We start from the raw sequence: 12,266 nt of genomic DNA on the forward strand, positions 1-12,266 counted from the left end.
TGACCTTTCATTGTCTCCAGCAGGCCTTTCCTCGTCTGATGCCGATCCTCCGCATGTTGTAAATCCCTCTCGGCGTTTCTACGGATGCCAACAGTTCGTATTTTTCTTGGCTCGACACTAATGCGTGCTCCTTAGGAAAAACACTAAAGAAAAAAAGAATCCCATTCTGCAAAACCTGATCGAGCAAAGCACAGCTCAGAGAGCACACGTCAAACAGCAGGAAAAGAGAGGACGGCTTCAGGTTAGCACAGATCTGCAGGTCCGTGAAGAAAACAGAAATCCAACGAGTCAAGTGGACGAGTGGCTGAAAAGAGGAAAAAAAGGTTAAAAAAAAGTCCTGCTCTACACAGGAAAGACAGTGAAAACCCCTGCTTCTAAACCTTCTTCGATTGTATTTGTCTTATTTTCAGATTCCAGCATCGAGCAGCTTTCAATGAAAGGATTTCTTTCAAAATGCAAATGACATATTATTATGAAATTACTCTTAAATGCGTATATAATATGAGGTGATTTAACAGAGTTCATGCAGAGAAGCCCTCAGAAAATTACCATTTGGGCAAAGTAATCCCATTTTTCACTTAAGTAGAAGCGCAGAGATCAGTTTAAAAGAAAAGGAAAAGAAACTCACTAATTTAACTAATTAGGAAAAAATTAAAACCTCGGTTCTGAAATATGAAAAAGAATTCTTAACTTCTCTGACTGAAAACAACTTAGTCACTCTAGTGTTGATAGTTATTATTATAATGTTATAATACATGTTTTGGCTGAAGCAGCTCAGATCAACTTTCACCTACTTCATGAATTAAAATACTGAAAATAACCAGGATGCATTTATAAATGAAGTCTGAAAAAACGTTATGTTGTCCAAACCAGATGTCCTGGCAGTTGACAGTCAACCATGGTGAACAAAAATTACAAATAAACACATCATGATGATTGTAAAGTTATTAAAAATGGGACATCTTCCTTTTTTGCACTAAAACAGTTATGATATGGGACTGAGAGGTGGGAAACAGTTTTACAGAAACTGAATTTTGAAAAACAAAACACTCATGTCAGGATCACATGTCACTAACGTGACGTCTCTTCCTCCTGTTGGTTCAGGGAGGGTCAGGGTGTGGGTTAACTTACTCCTGAAATGAGAAATATTCAAACTGTTTTGTTTTTTGTTGAAGTGGGAGGAAGCAGCGTCTGCACAGATGGACGGACATGGCGAGTCAGCATTTTCTCCGACCTTCAGATTCTCAGCTGGCCAATGAAACGTAAGATAACATGTTGGGAAACTGCAGTGTTGATACTGCACATGAATTATACATACATGCGCTGCAGAAACATTCACTGTAAAATGCCAATAATTGCATTATTTTCACAGTAACATTTACAGTAATTTTCCATGAATTATCCTGAAAATGATTTCCTGTAAAATAATTCTAAAGTTCCAAGTATCTGCAGTAACTTCACAGCTGCTATTTTACAGTAAATTAATTTGGAATTGTAGAATTACAGAGCCTTGTGTGTGAACTGAGTGTAGTTTTTCATTTGCACTGTGGAAGTACATGTTGCTGTGAATTTGACATGTTAGCTAACAGGCTAGCCTGTTCATGATCTCTATGGAAACTCAGAGAGGACTAAGATTAGACTTAACATTAGCTGCAGTGTGTGATTTTTTTTTAAGAAAACATGAGGCTTTACAGTTACTGTGGCCCTCATGAGCTGAAACTGGGGTCCAGGTGGCGCCTCTTCCAGACTCCTCATTAAAAGCCAAAGTACTGATCTGTGATCAGTACTGAAAATGTTCAATGACCAGGAGATGTTCAGTGTTCTCTGCTCAGAGAGACAATGTTGAGAGTCACGTTACCTTTGGATGAACTCCAGCATGCAAGACCCATTCACAGGACACTCGAAGTTAAAGATCCATTTAGAGGGACGCATTGTTTTGATTTCACTTTCAGTTTTGAGAAAGCATTTTGGCATGGAAGACAAAACCTTGACTACTTCCTCAGAGATCTCACAAGTACGAGTCTATATGCTAGAAAACACAACTCAATCAGTCACATGTAGGACAGAGCAGTGTCAAAGTGATGAAAACAAGCATGTGAAACGTGGAGCCAAAACGCAGAAGTCATTGTGAGAGCAGCAAGATGAAGGCAATTTTCACTGTGGCTGAAATGCTCTTCTTCTTCTTCTTCTTCTTCTTCTTCTTCTTCTTTTCATGTTAATGGAAGATGGTAGCAGCTTTTGGGGTGTGTTCATAGGTGAAAGTAAGCCGGAACGCACCAGAACGCCGTGCCGGTAAGAAATATACTGGCCTCTTCTACAGGAACGCCCCGGAACGCCTCTGAAAAGCAACTTTCACTCATGCATATAAAGCGAGCCCTTTCTTTTTTCAAGCAAATTTTACCGAAATAAGTGTAAAATTGATGAATACATAAAACTCATCTCCAGACTACATCTTCTGTGACGTGTTGAACAAGGTTAATGCGCCTGACGAGCACTGGAGCACTCGCTTACCGTGACAGGTTGCAGCTTGTAGCGGCAGTCTCTTGCTGTAGTGTAACGTTAATCCAGTGTCCACTGTTGTGTGTTTTTGCAGACAACAGGGTAGTCATTTTTGCAAAATAAACAAAACATAAATCCACAAGTAATAAATTGTGAGGGTTCACGCGTTGTAAAATATTCTCCGTCTCTCTGTCATGCGAGCAGCATCACTCCTTCCGCAAACAAGCACACATGGAAGTGAGGTAAACTCAATGCGTTCTTTTCATTGGATGGCTGGTTGCTTAGGTGATGTAAGGACACTCCCCCAGTCCCCGTCTCAAGAGACAACCAGGACAGGTCAAAAATGCAAAGAAAAATAAAAAAAACATTTAACTAAAAACAACATATATATATATTATATGTATATATATATATATCTATATATATATATATATGTATATATATACATATATATATTGTTGCGGCGGCAGGCGCCACTGGGGGCCGCCATACTGTTTGGTGCTGCAAGGCATCATGGGAGGGGATTGTTTGGGCCGTTTCAAGATGTATTTTGTGTTAAACTGTGTTAAAATGTACTTTTTTTTGTTGTAGGTGTGTTAAGTTATTGTTTTTCTATGTGTTGATGCCGTTTTTCCGGTGTTTTTCTTGTTAAGTTTCATTTACTTTATGTTGGACCAACAGTGAGAAGGGTCGGTGTGAGAGTGATTTGGCCTCTGTGCCAGCATTGTTTGGTGTGAGTGACATGCTCCCAGTGTATATTAGTTGTTACAACAATAAAAGCTTTGAATGAGCTAAAGAGCAGCAAGTCCTTGTCCACTGCCTCCATCATGAAGAGGTCACTGCCGCCGTCACAATATCTATTATATTTGAACATTGTAAACAACATTCAAACAATTAAAAAAGCATTACGCTTTCAAGGATGTCAAAAAAGAGCAGGATTTATCAATATCTGTCTTGTACGATGCTCGCAGGCTTTGCGCACAAACTAAAACATTTTTTTGAGTTGCACAGTTCCTGCAAGAATCTTATCTTACTTTCACCCCTGGTGTTACTGCTACCTTCTGTGCTGGAGAGTGAGCCGGAGTTCACTGCCTCCTATCTACAGCCCTTAAATTCTTTGGATAAGACTCGTCTCTCTTAAAAACATCAGTAGATTGCTCGTCTCGTTTGTAAATTTTTCAAGCCACACTTCTTTTCCACCCTGGGAGACTCTCCTCGTTAATTGCTCCCTTTTCACAGTGTATTTAATACATTTAAGCATAACATGTGCCATTGTCTCTTCAGTGGTCACAAAGCCCTGACCAGTGTTTATTAATCAAATGCGATGTCTTGTCTGACCTTGTACAGCCAAACTTCAGCCCAATTATTATTCATCCTGGCGGTCGAAGGACAGCTTTTAGACATGGTACAGTTTTATGTCAATCATGTGTGCGATTTTCAGGTGTGGTGAAAGAAATGGAGTCGTGGACTTTGACCCTCATGGAGGTGATGTGGAAAACTCCACGGCGAGACAAGGGCGTGTAACATCACATGACTTACCTGGGCTAAATCCTCTTTCCCACTGTTGTGTTGGCAGCGTGAAAGCATGGAAGGTTCCAGTGCATACCAGCAATGTCACCCGTGACCCCTGAGTGACCCTAGAAAGGCAATAAGTCCCGGTGTTTCCTCTTGCATGTCGTTCTCATACCGCTGAATACAGCACTGAAGATTATGGGACTGGTCTAAACAGCTCATTCTCTGCCGCTGGTCACCTCGTGACCGAGTTGGTTGGAGTAACGAAGTTTCTCCCTCCAAAGGCTGCAACGCCAGTCACTTCCTCCACCTTGGTTCAAAGGCTGGTTGGCGCCGATGTGGCATCTATCTTGTATAATGACACTGGCTTGGTGATGGATTCATTTTTCCCCTCTCCAGCACCAGAGCTCAGTAGCACCTTAGCCTGATCCATCCTTTTCCTTGTACTGATAGCCTGATAGCCTGACGTTAGCACCGGGGCTGCTCACTCTCTACGAGAGTTGATCTCGTAGTGAGTCCGACCTTCCCCACAGGGTTAGAAAGTGTGTGCTCTGTACGCTTTGGCCACTACCGGCGGATGTGGAGGTGGCGCACTCTTCTTCTAGTTTATTGGTACCAGGTCTGACTGTTCAGCGACACAGTTTGTGATAGTTCTCTCTGTTGCTGTTGAAGGCAGCGGTTGTGCTCTTCCCCCAGCTTATTGGAACCGACCGTGGCTGTTAGCCATATGATCGGTGTTAGCTCTTAGCTCTCGTTGCCGCTCGGGTCGTCCAGCTCATCGAGGCCCATCCTGTCTGTTGGTGACACAGTTAGCATTAGCCGTGGCAATGGCTGGCGTAGACCACTAGATGAAGGATCACCAGATCAGGAGGTGGCTCAATCAGGGTTGGTGGTGCTCTGTGAAATTATGCTCTAAACAAACAAACAAACAAACAAACAAACAAAAAGAAAAACCCTCAACATCTCATCTGTTGAAGAAAAAGTGAAAAGTTCACATGTGAAAATGAAAAAATCTGAAGGTTGGATCAGGAAAGACCTTCAGATTCCCCAGTTTCTTTTCTCTTAACTCTTCATCGAAGCAAAAGACAAACAGCTGGTAGCGCCACTTGAAGCATGAATAAACTGAGATTTTGGAAGATCAATGAATCCATCCATCAATCACATCTCTGCATTTAGCTCAACAAACTTATAATAATAATAATAATGCATTGGTTTTATATAGCGCTTTCCTGGACACTCAAAGACGCTTATTCATAATGTTAACTATACATGCAGTGGGCTGCCAGCATCGGGATATGAACCTGTAAACTACTGATTCCAAGTCTACTCTGACCTGCAGGCCAGCGCTTCCTCCCCCAGGACATTGATAAAAGAACAGGCATGATACTGACCATGGTGATCCAGATCAAAAGGAATCAGTCTTAAAGGAATTTAATCTTATAAGCAAATATCAATTCAGCGTCTTTGCACAAGTCTCTGCAATTTCACTACAAAAACAACCAACAGCACCCACTAATGGCTGAACATGAAAATTACATTGTTGTCAGTGTTTCTCATGTAAATGTAAAACTGAAGATAAAAGTGCAAAACCATTAATTTTCTCCTGAAATTTCATTAAGGAAGAGCACTGATACCAGATAATGTGTTGGGAAACTGTAGTGGTTGATATTGCACATGCATTACACATACATGTACAGTACATGCAACAAGTGTCCAAACAGAGGAAACTCTAAATGCACAGGAAAAACCAATGCAAGTGGAAAGACCTTTACCAGGACCCCAGAGCTGTTTGGGTCAGGTAAAACAATCATCCTTCAAAAATAAATTCAGTGTCAAACCGCTGTGAAACACGAATTTTAAACCAAACACAGAATCTGATCCTCTTTTCAAAGAGGCAGCAAACATCTTCTTCCCCTGCAACTCCAACCAGGTCTGAGATGTTGGAGGCTAGTTCTCTATAAGAGACGGGGGCTCGTCTTTCAGACTCTTTCACCGAGCACCTAAAATAAAGGGTACTGCATACTCAATAAATAGTTTCCTGCCCATAAATCTGTTGGTCATACCTGTTCAGTGATGAGTCAAACTTTAGATCTAGGTAGCACTTGGTGAATTAAAACATAGACCCTGACAAATAATGTTGATCTAAAGACAGGCTTGTTGTGTGGTTTTTCACAGAAAAGCAGGTTACATGACAGAGTGAAAGTGGAGGACAGGAAAAGTGATCACTGCAGGGAATGTTAGAGGAGCAGGACAGGCGACAAGATGGACAATATAAAGATGGATGCTGACTGACATCTTTTACATGTAACTGAAGCAGACTGGTGGATTGTAGGAGTTACAACAGTAGTTACACACAAAGCTTTAGATTCAACCACGAGCACAGTGATGTTGATTAGTGGCATTTTTAATGATCTGAGCTGGTATGAACTCCAGATCCCCATGACCCAGTGAGTAACGATGGATGGATGAATGGTTGATGGATAGTTGGATGTGTTTATGGGTGGATGGATGATGGATGCATGGATGACTGGATGGATGATTGGATGTATACACAGATGGATATTAATTCACATCTATGAGTAATGTATATTGAACCATTATAAATTCTGACGGTGAAGCGACGCACATGCAAGACAACGCAGTATTTTTTTTATGTGTACCACATTCATCACTCAAGTTAGAACCAACCACAACCATTTGGAGTTGGGCACGATATATAATCCCGGCATGTTGAAAGCCATCTGGAACCCTGTCAAGCACAGCCAGTTCCCCCTGAAGCACCACCCTGTCCTGTTGACAGCACGGCTTAAGCTTTTAAATCTCGGTTTCAATCATTATTAGCTTGCGAGGCCTTTACAGGGATTCACTTCTGGCCATCGGACCGTCAAACAATTTGTTTTTACAATAAGTCATAAAGGAAGACATTTCGCACCTCCTACCGGAGGCTTCTTCAGGTAAGACCTCGGGGATTGGAAGTGAAGCTGGCATCTGCTGCTGAGGCCTCGTACCCTTGAGTAAACCCTGGTTGGGATGAGCGTGGCCCGGACGACAGAGGAACGCCAGACATCTGGTGCTGTGACATAACGTCAACGGGGCTGAAGGTTGTGAATGTGCAGGGGTGCTCATGGCATGTTTTAACCTTTACCTCAAATGTATAGCAGCTGTCTTTGGAGGCTTTAAATACGGAGCGTCTCCATCGGAAGGGTCGGTCAGTGGCCGGGCAGTTGAGGAACTATTTCTGAATTCTGGGGCAACGATCCAGGGCATTGGTCATGGTAGCGTGGCTTGCTTCGGATGCACTGAGACACGATACCCATGACAAAGAAACATGAGTATCAAGGGTTCTTGTCTAAATTTATGATGTGAGTCTATAAATTCCTCCTGGTCAAAAATAGATTGACCCACATTTTAGCCGGGCGACCTTTTTAGGCCCTATACTACCCTATCCATCTGTGTCATAAGCATTTGGTGACAACCCCATGCAGGCCAAAGGCCAACTCTACACTTCCTCCTGGAGATGTTATCCTGGCTTTACTGATAAGACATTGAGCTTACGGGGATCCGTCGTCCCTAAACTGATGAGCCCCGGTGCCGCTCGGCAACTTAACACTCAAAGTACGAAAACAATCGCATGGTGGACGGCAGCACAGAGACATCTGCTGAGAAATATCTGCCCGTCAAGGCAGAGCGAACAGATTTAGCCCGACCAGGACGTGATGGGATGATTTGTTGTCAAAAAATATTACATAAGTCAGACATGCTGGGGAGGGAGGAGCTGCAACACAGAGGAGGAGTGAAGCCTGTTCTGCCAGGAGGGGTTTTCTCTGATGGAGGGAACTTCAGGGTTCACCCTGGATGTTGAACCGCTAACCTGCTCCAGAGCAGGTTATGCTCTGGGTAAGAGATCAGACAGTATTAAAGCTCCGCCTCCTGACCAATCAGAACTCTTGAGAAATGACCCCCTCATTCTGAGAAGATCCTGGAAGGTGAGAGGAGAAGAGGAGACGAGGAGTTTTTAGGGAGAGACTCAATCCTTTGACATAATAAAATGTAACCTAAAGGACAAACACTGAGGAAGCTCTGACCTGTAATCCATCTGTCCTGGAATATCAAGAAAATGTCAGTTTATATCGTCCCATCAACTAATACTAGAGAATCTCTCCAAGTCAACAGTCAACAGTTTCTTTAGTCCTGATGATATTATTGATCAGTCTGCTCCTCCATGCTGACCTAGGCTGCCCTGCAGAGTTTGTGATTGGTCAGATGCTGTAGACTCTGCCCCTTTAATGTGAAACCTGATAAATGGCTTCATGGTCATGCTAATGAAAGATCGCAAAAAAAAAAAAAAAACCCTTTGGATTCAATGCTTTTGCTTTTTAGTTTCATTTTCAGGTGCAGATTCAGAAAATAAGCATAATTAAAGCCGCAAGCGGCGTCAAAAGGCCCTCGCCCACTGCTTACCTGACCCGCCCCGTTTTATTCTTTCATTGATGTTTGTCAAATTTTTTTCACATTTCCATGGCAACAAGTAAATTTGATTTGATGGGAGATTTTTCAATTGGGCCCATTAGAATAACATGGGGAACTTCAGCCATCGCCACGGCAACACCGTTGATATTACAATATGGTTAGCATTTGCTTTTAAGATGGGGACCAGATGAAGAATTTATCCCCCAAATTTCATTAATTTCTGACAAACTAAGAATTTTACTCCCCATACAAATTTTATTTTGATTCTGTAGGGGGCGCTGTAACGCCGATTCTGAAAATGTCATTGTCAATGTGTCCAGATAAGAAGGGTCAATAAGTGTTTAAGATTTGGTTGAGATTGGATGTGTTATGTGCGAATGGCAGCCATTTATCACACTTAAAAAATGGCAAAATTTGACATCAACTTTGTGGCGTTGCCACGCGGAAACCGTGATCTGAAGATTTGTGATTTGGATAACTTTTAATTGTCTACTTGTGTAGATGGTGTCCACCAAATTTCAGCTCATTTGGAGAAGCGCACGATCAAAACGAACATTTTGTACGAAGTCCTGGAAAATGCTGACTCAGCATTTTTGAAAATTCAATCCAAGATAGCTGTTTTCCTGCTGTTTTGAGGATGGGGTCATAATAATATTTTTTGTTTGTCCCGACAAGGCGCATGTGTATACCAAATTTTGTGGCTGTACGACAAGGTTTATTGCGGACCACCTTCCCATTGATGCAATGCATTATGGGTTTTGCAGGTGGCGCTGTCGAGCCAATTTTTAAATCCCAATATTGAAACACATATTAAAAAAAATCTTTCACCGGAACTGAATTTTGTGCAAAATTTGGTGAGTTTTCGAGCATGTTCAGGGGGTCAAATTCGTGTTTGAAGAGCAGAAGAAGAAGAAGAAGAAAGAAAGAAAGAAAGAAAGAAAGAAAGAAAGAAAGAAAGAAAGAAAGAATAATATTTTTTGCAAAAACAACATGCGATTTTTTTTCCCGCCATTATTCCGCCAACATGTTATATATTTTCGGAAAGGTCTCGAAAAGCCCGACGCGTCTGTGAGGTGGTTGAGAGTGTGAATGCCTGTGGTCATGTTTGTGTGTGAGAGTGTGTGTGTGTTTTTGTGTTTATACGTGTGTGTGAGGGCATGTCAGTATGTGGGTGTCTGGACATGTTGGCCTATGTCTGTGGTCGAGCGCTGCGTGCTCGACTTGTCATTGTTGTGTGTTTTGAGAGTGTGAAAGGCCTGAGGTCGAGCGCTGCGTGCTCGACTAGTCGTTGTCTGTGTTGCAGAAACAATAGGCCCTTCGCCCTTGGCAGGCCAGGGGCTCGGGCCTAATAATATTTTTTGCAAAAACAATATACGATTTTTTTTTCTGCCATTATTTCGCCCACATATTATATATTTCCGGAAAGGTCTCGAAAAGCCCGACTCGTCTGTCAGGTGTTTGAGAGTGTGAATGTCTGTGGTTGAGCGCTACGCGCTTGACAAGTCATGTTTGTGTGGGAGAGTGTGTGTGTGTGTTTTTGTGCTTGTACGTGTGTATGTGTGAGTGCATCTCGGTGTGTGTGTTTGGACATGTTGGCCTATGTTGGCTGCGCGCTCGACTTGTCATTTTGATGTGTTTTGAGTGTGTGAAAGGCCTTTGGTTGAGCGCTGCGCTGCGCTGCGCACTCGACTAGTCAGTGTCTGTGTTGCAGAAACAATAGGCCCTTTGCCCTTGGCAGGCCAGGGGCTCGAGCCTAAACATTAGGACTGGTGTCCCTCTGAATTATTTAAAAACAGAGGAGAAAAACACTCTGTTCATACTAAAACGCTGCTCGGAGGCACTGAAAACGCAACTTTTTGAAAACGGATTCAGAGGTGGAACTGAAAGCTGGCAACTGCAAAATCTGATTGTCGTCAGAAGCGAAAAATACGAAAATAGGAACGTCGGTTTGAAATACTGTATCTGCCCAGCAGCCAGAGGAGCATGGTGCTGCTGGTGGAGCAGAAGGTGATGGAGGCAGTGGCCAGGCTTACCATGACCACCATCCTGACCCGGACCACCAGCTGGAGCTCCCAGTCTGGAGACGCCACATTATTCGCTCTCGTTTACACCACAAGCTTTTCAAGTGAAAACACAAAAAAACCGGAGTGTCTCGAGAGTTCGTTTACATGACAACGGCGCCCGGAGCCACTGAAAACTCAACTTTCTGAAAATGCTTTGACTCCGTCTCTGTGCAAATGAAGGGAAACAATGACTCAAGGACATCAAGTAAATTCATAGTAAAAAATATTCAAGGCAACTTTTTGTGTTGAAGTAGTTTATCTGTTTATCACTTGCGTTCCTCGGTATGGATCGAGTTCGAGACGGACTGTAAACAGTCACTCAGAGTAAAGAAAGGAAGTTGGAGTGTGGCTGAGAGTAGAAAGAGCGTGGGAGAGAGATGCCACATAAGACAAAAGATATCTAAAGTTTGGGATCACATCCAGCTTCATAAGAAAATCTAGAATGTCAGGAAATGTGTGCATGACCTGGTTACTCGATAATTTGGTAGAATATGCAAAACTTTTTTGAAACAAAAGCACAAAGATGATGTTTTCACTTGAAACGTGGTGTAGACGGGGCCTTGGTCTCTGGCTTCACTGCGCCTCCTGCCATACCCGTCTTTCCCTCTCTGGTGTTCCTGAGATGTTCCTGGAGAAGACGGAGTAGAAATGATCGTATCACACGGAGGTGGAAAAAGCAAAAATGATCAAATCGACAGACAGTCGTAAAGTGAAGAAACAGCGGGGAACATGAATTCAAAATTAATGTCACAGAAACTCCTTTAGTGGTCTTAAGACACAACAAATGCACATTCAAACTTTCAATGAATTATTGATCGGATTAAAAAAAAACGCTAAAGTAGTTTATACACTGTGTTGCTCAAAGCCAAATTCATGTCTTTTGATGTCATCTTGCATGAAACATTACTGATTTAGTTATTACCGTACATATAACAGCTTTACTTTTTCTGAAGATTTCATGTTGACAAACTACTAATATCAACATGAAACAAAAACAACAACCAACCTGAAGTTACAATGATTTCAGTTCATTGTTCAAAAAAAAAAAAGTTAAAAAGAACCAAACTCCTACAAATATTTATATCACATACAGAAACACAGTATATAACGAATGACTATTGATCATTAGATACATGTGACAATGTGATCAACAGCATATCTACAAATGACATATAGATGTATTCTGCTATTTGACTTCTGTTATACAAAAAAGAAAAACCCGTGAGTTTCAGACTGACTTCCATGTTCACCCCTGTGCAGGCAGCGTCAACTCCCTCCAGAGCGAGGGATGCAGGAAGGAGGGGACGGAGGTCTGCTGTGTGCTGGTTGACAGTGTCCTCTGGTGGAAACTCTGCAATGAAGCAGTGCGAGGAGGAATCATCAGCACCAAGGACACAAACACTCGCTCATAATGAGGATTTCTCCATTTCTAGGCTTAAAAATAGACCTGTGCAATGTTAGAGCTCAAAATATCAGGTCTGACAGCTTCATTCAAACATATCAGAGATTAATACTCAATCTTCTGTTAAACAGCCTTTAATAAATGAGAATCTATGACTGTGTTTTCATCAACAGGAAACACGTAAATTACAAATTAGGAGTGAAAATAGGTGAGTAGTCTCTCTCCAAACTGATAGAGACCAGATTCAGCTGGATTACGTCAGTGTTTGCTGCCGAGTAGAGGCCTCCTAACAAAGTGTAAACCATGGCCTCTGCTGCGGA

The sequence above is a fragment of the Salarias fasciatus genome, chromosome 6, assembly GCF_902148845.1.
Source record: "Salarias fasciatus chromosome 6, fSalaFa1.1, whole genome shotgun sequence".
Taxonomy (NCBI): Eukaryota; Metazoa; Chordata; class Actinopteri; order Blenniiformes; family Blenniidae; genus Salarias; species Salarias fasciatus.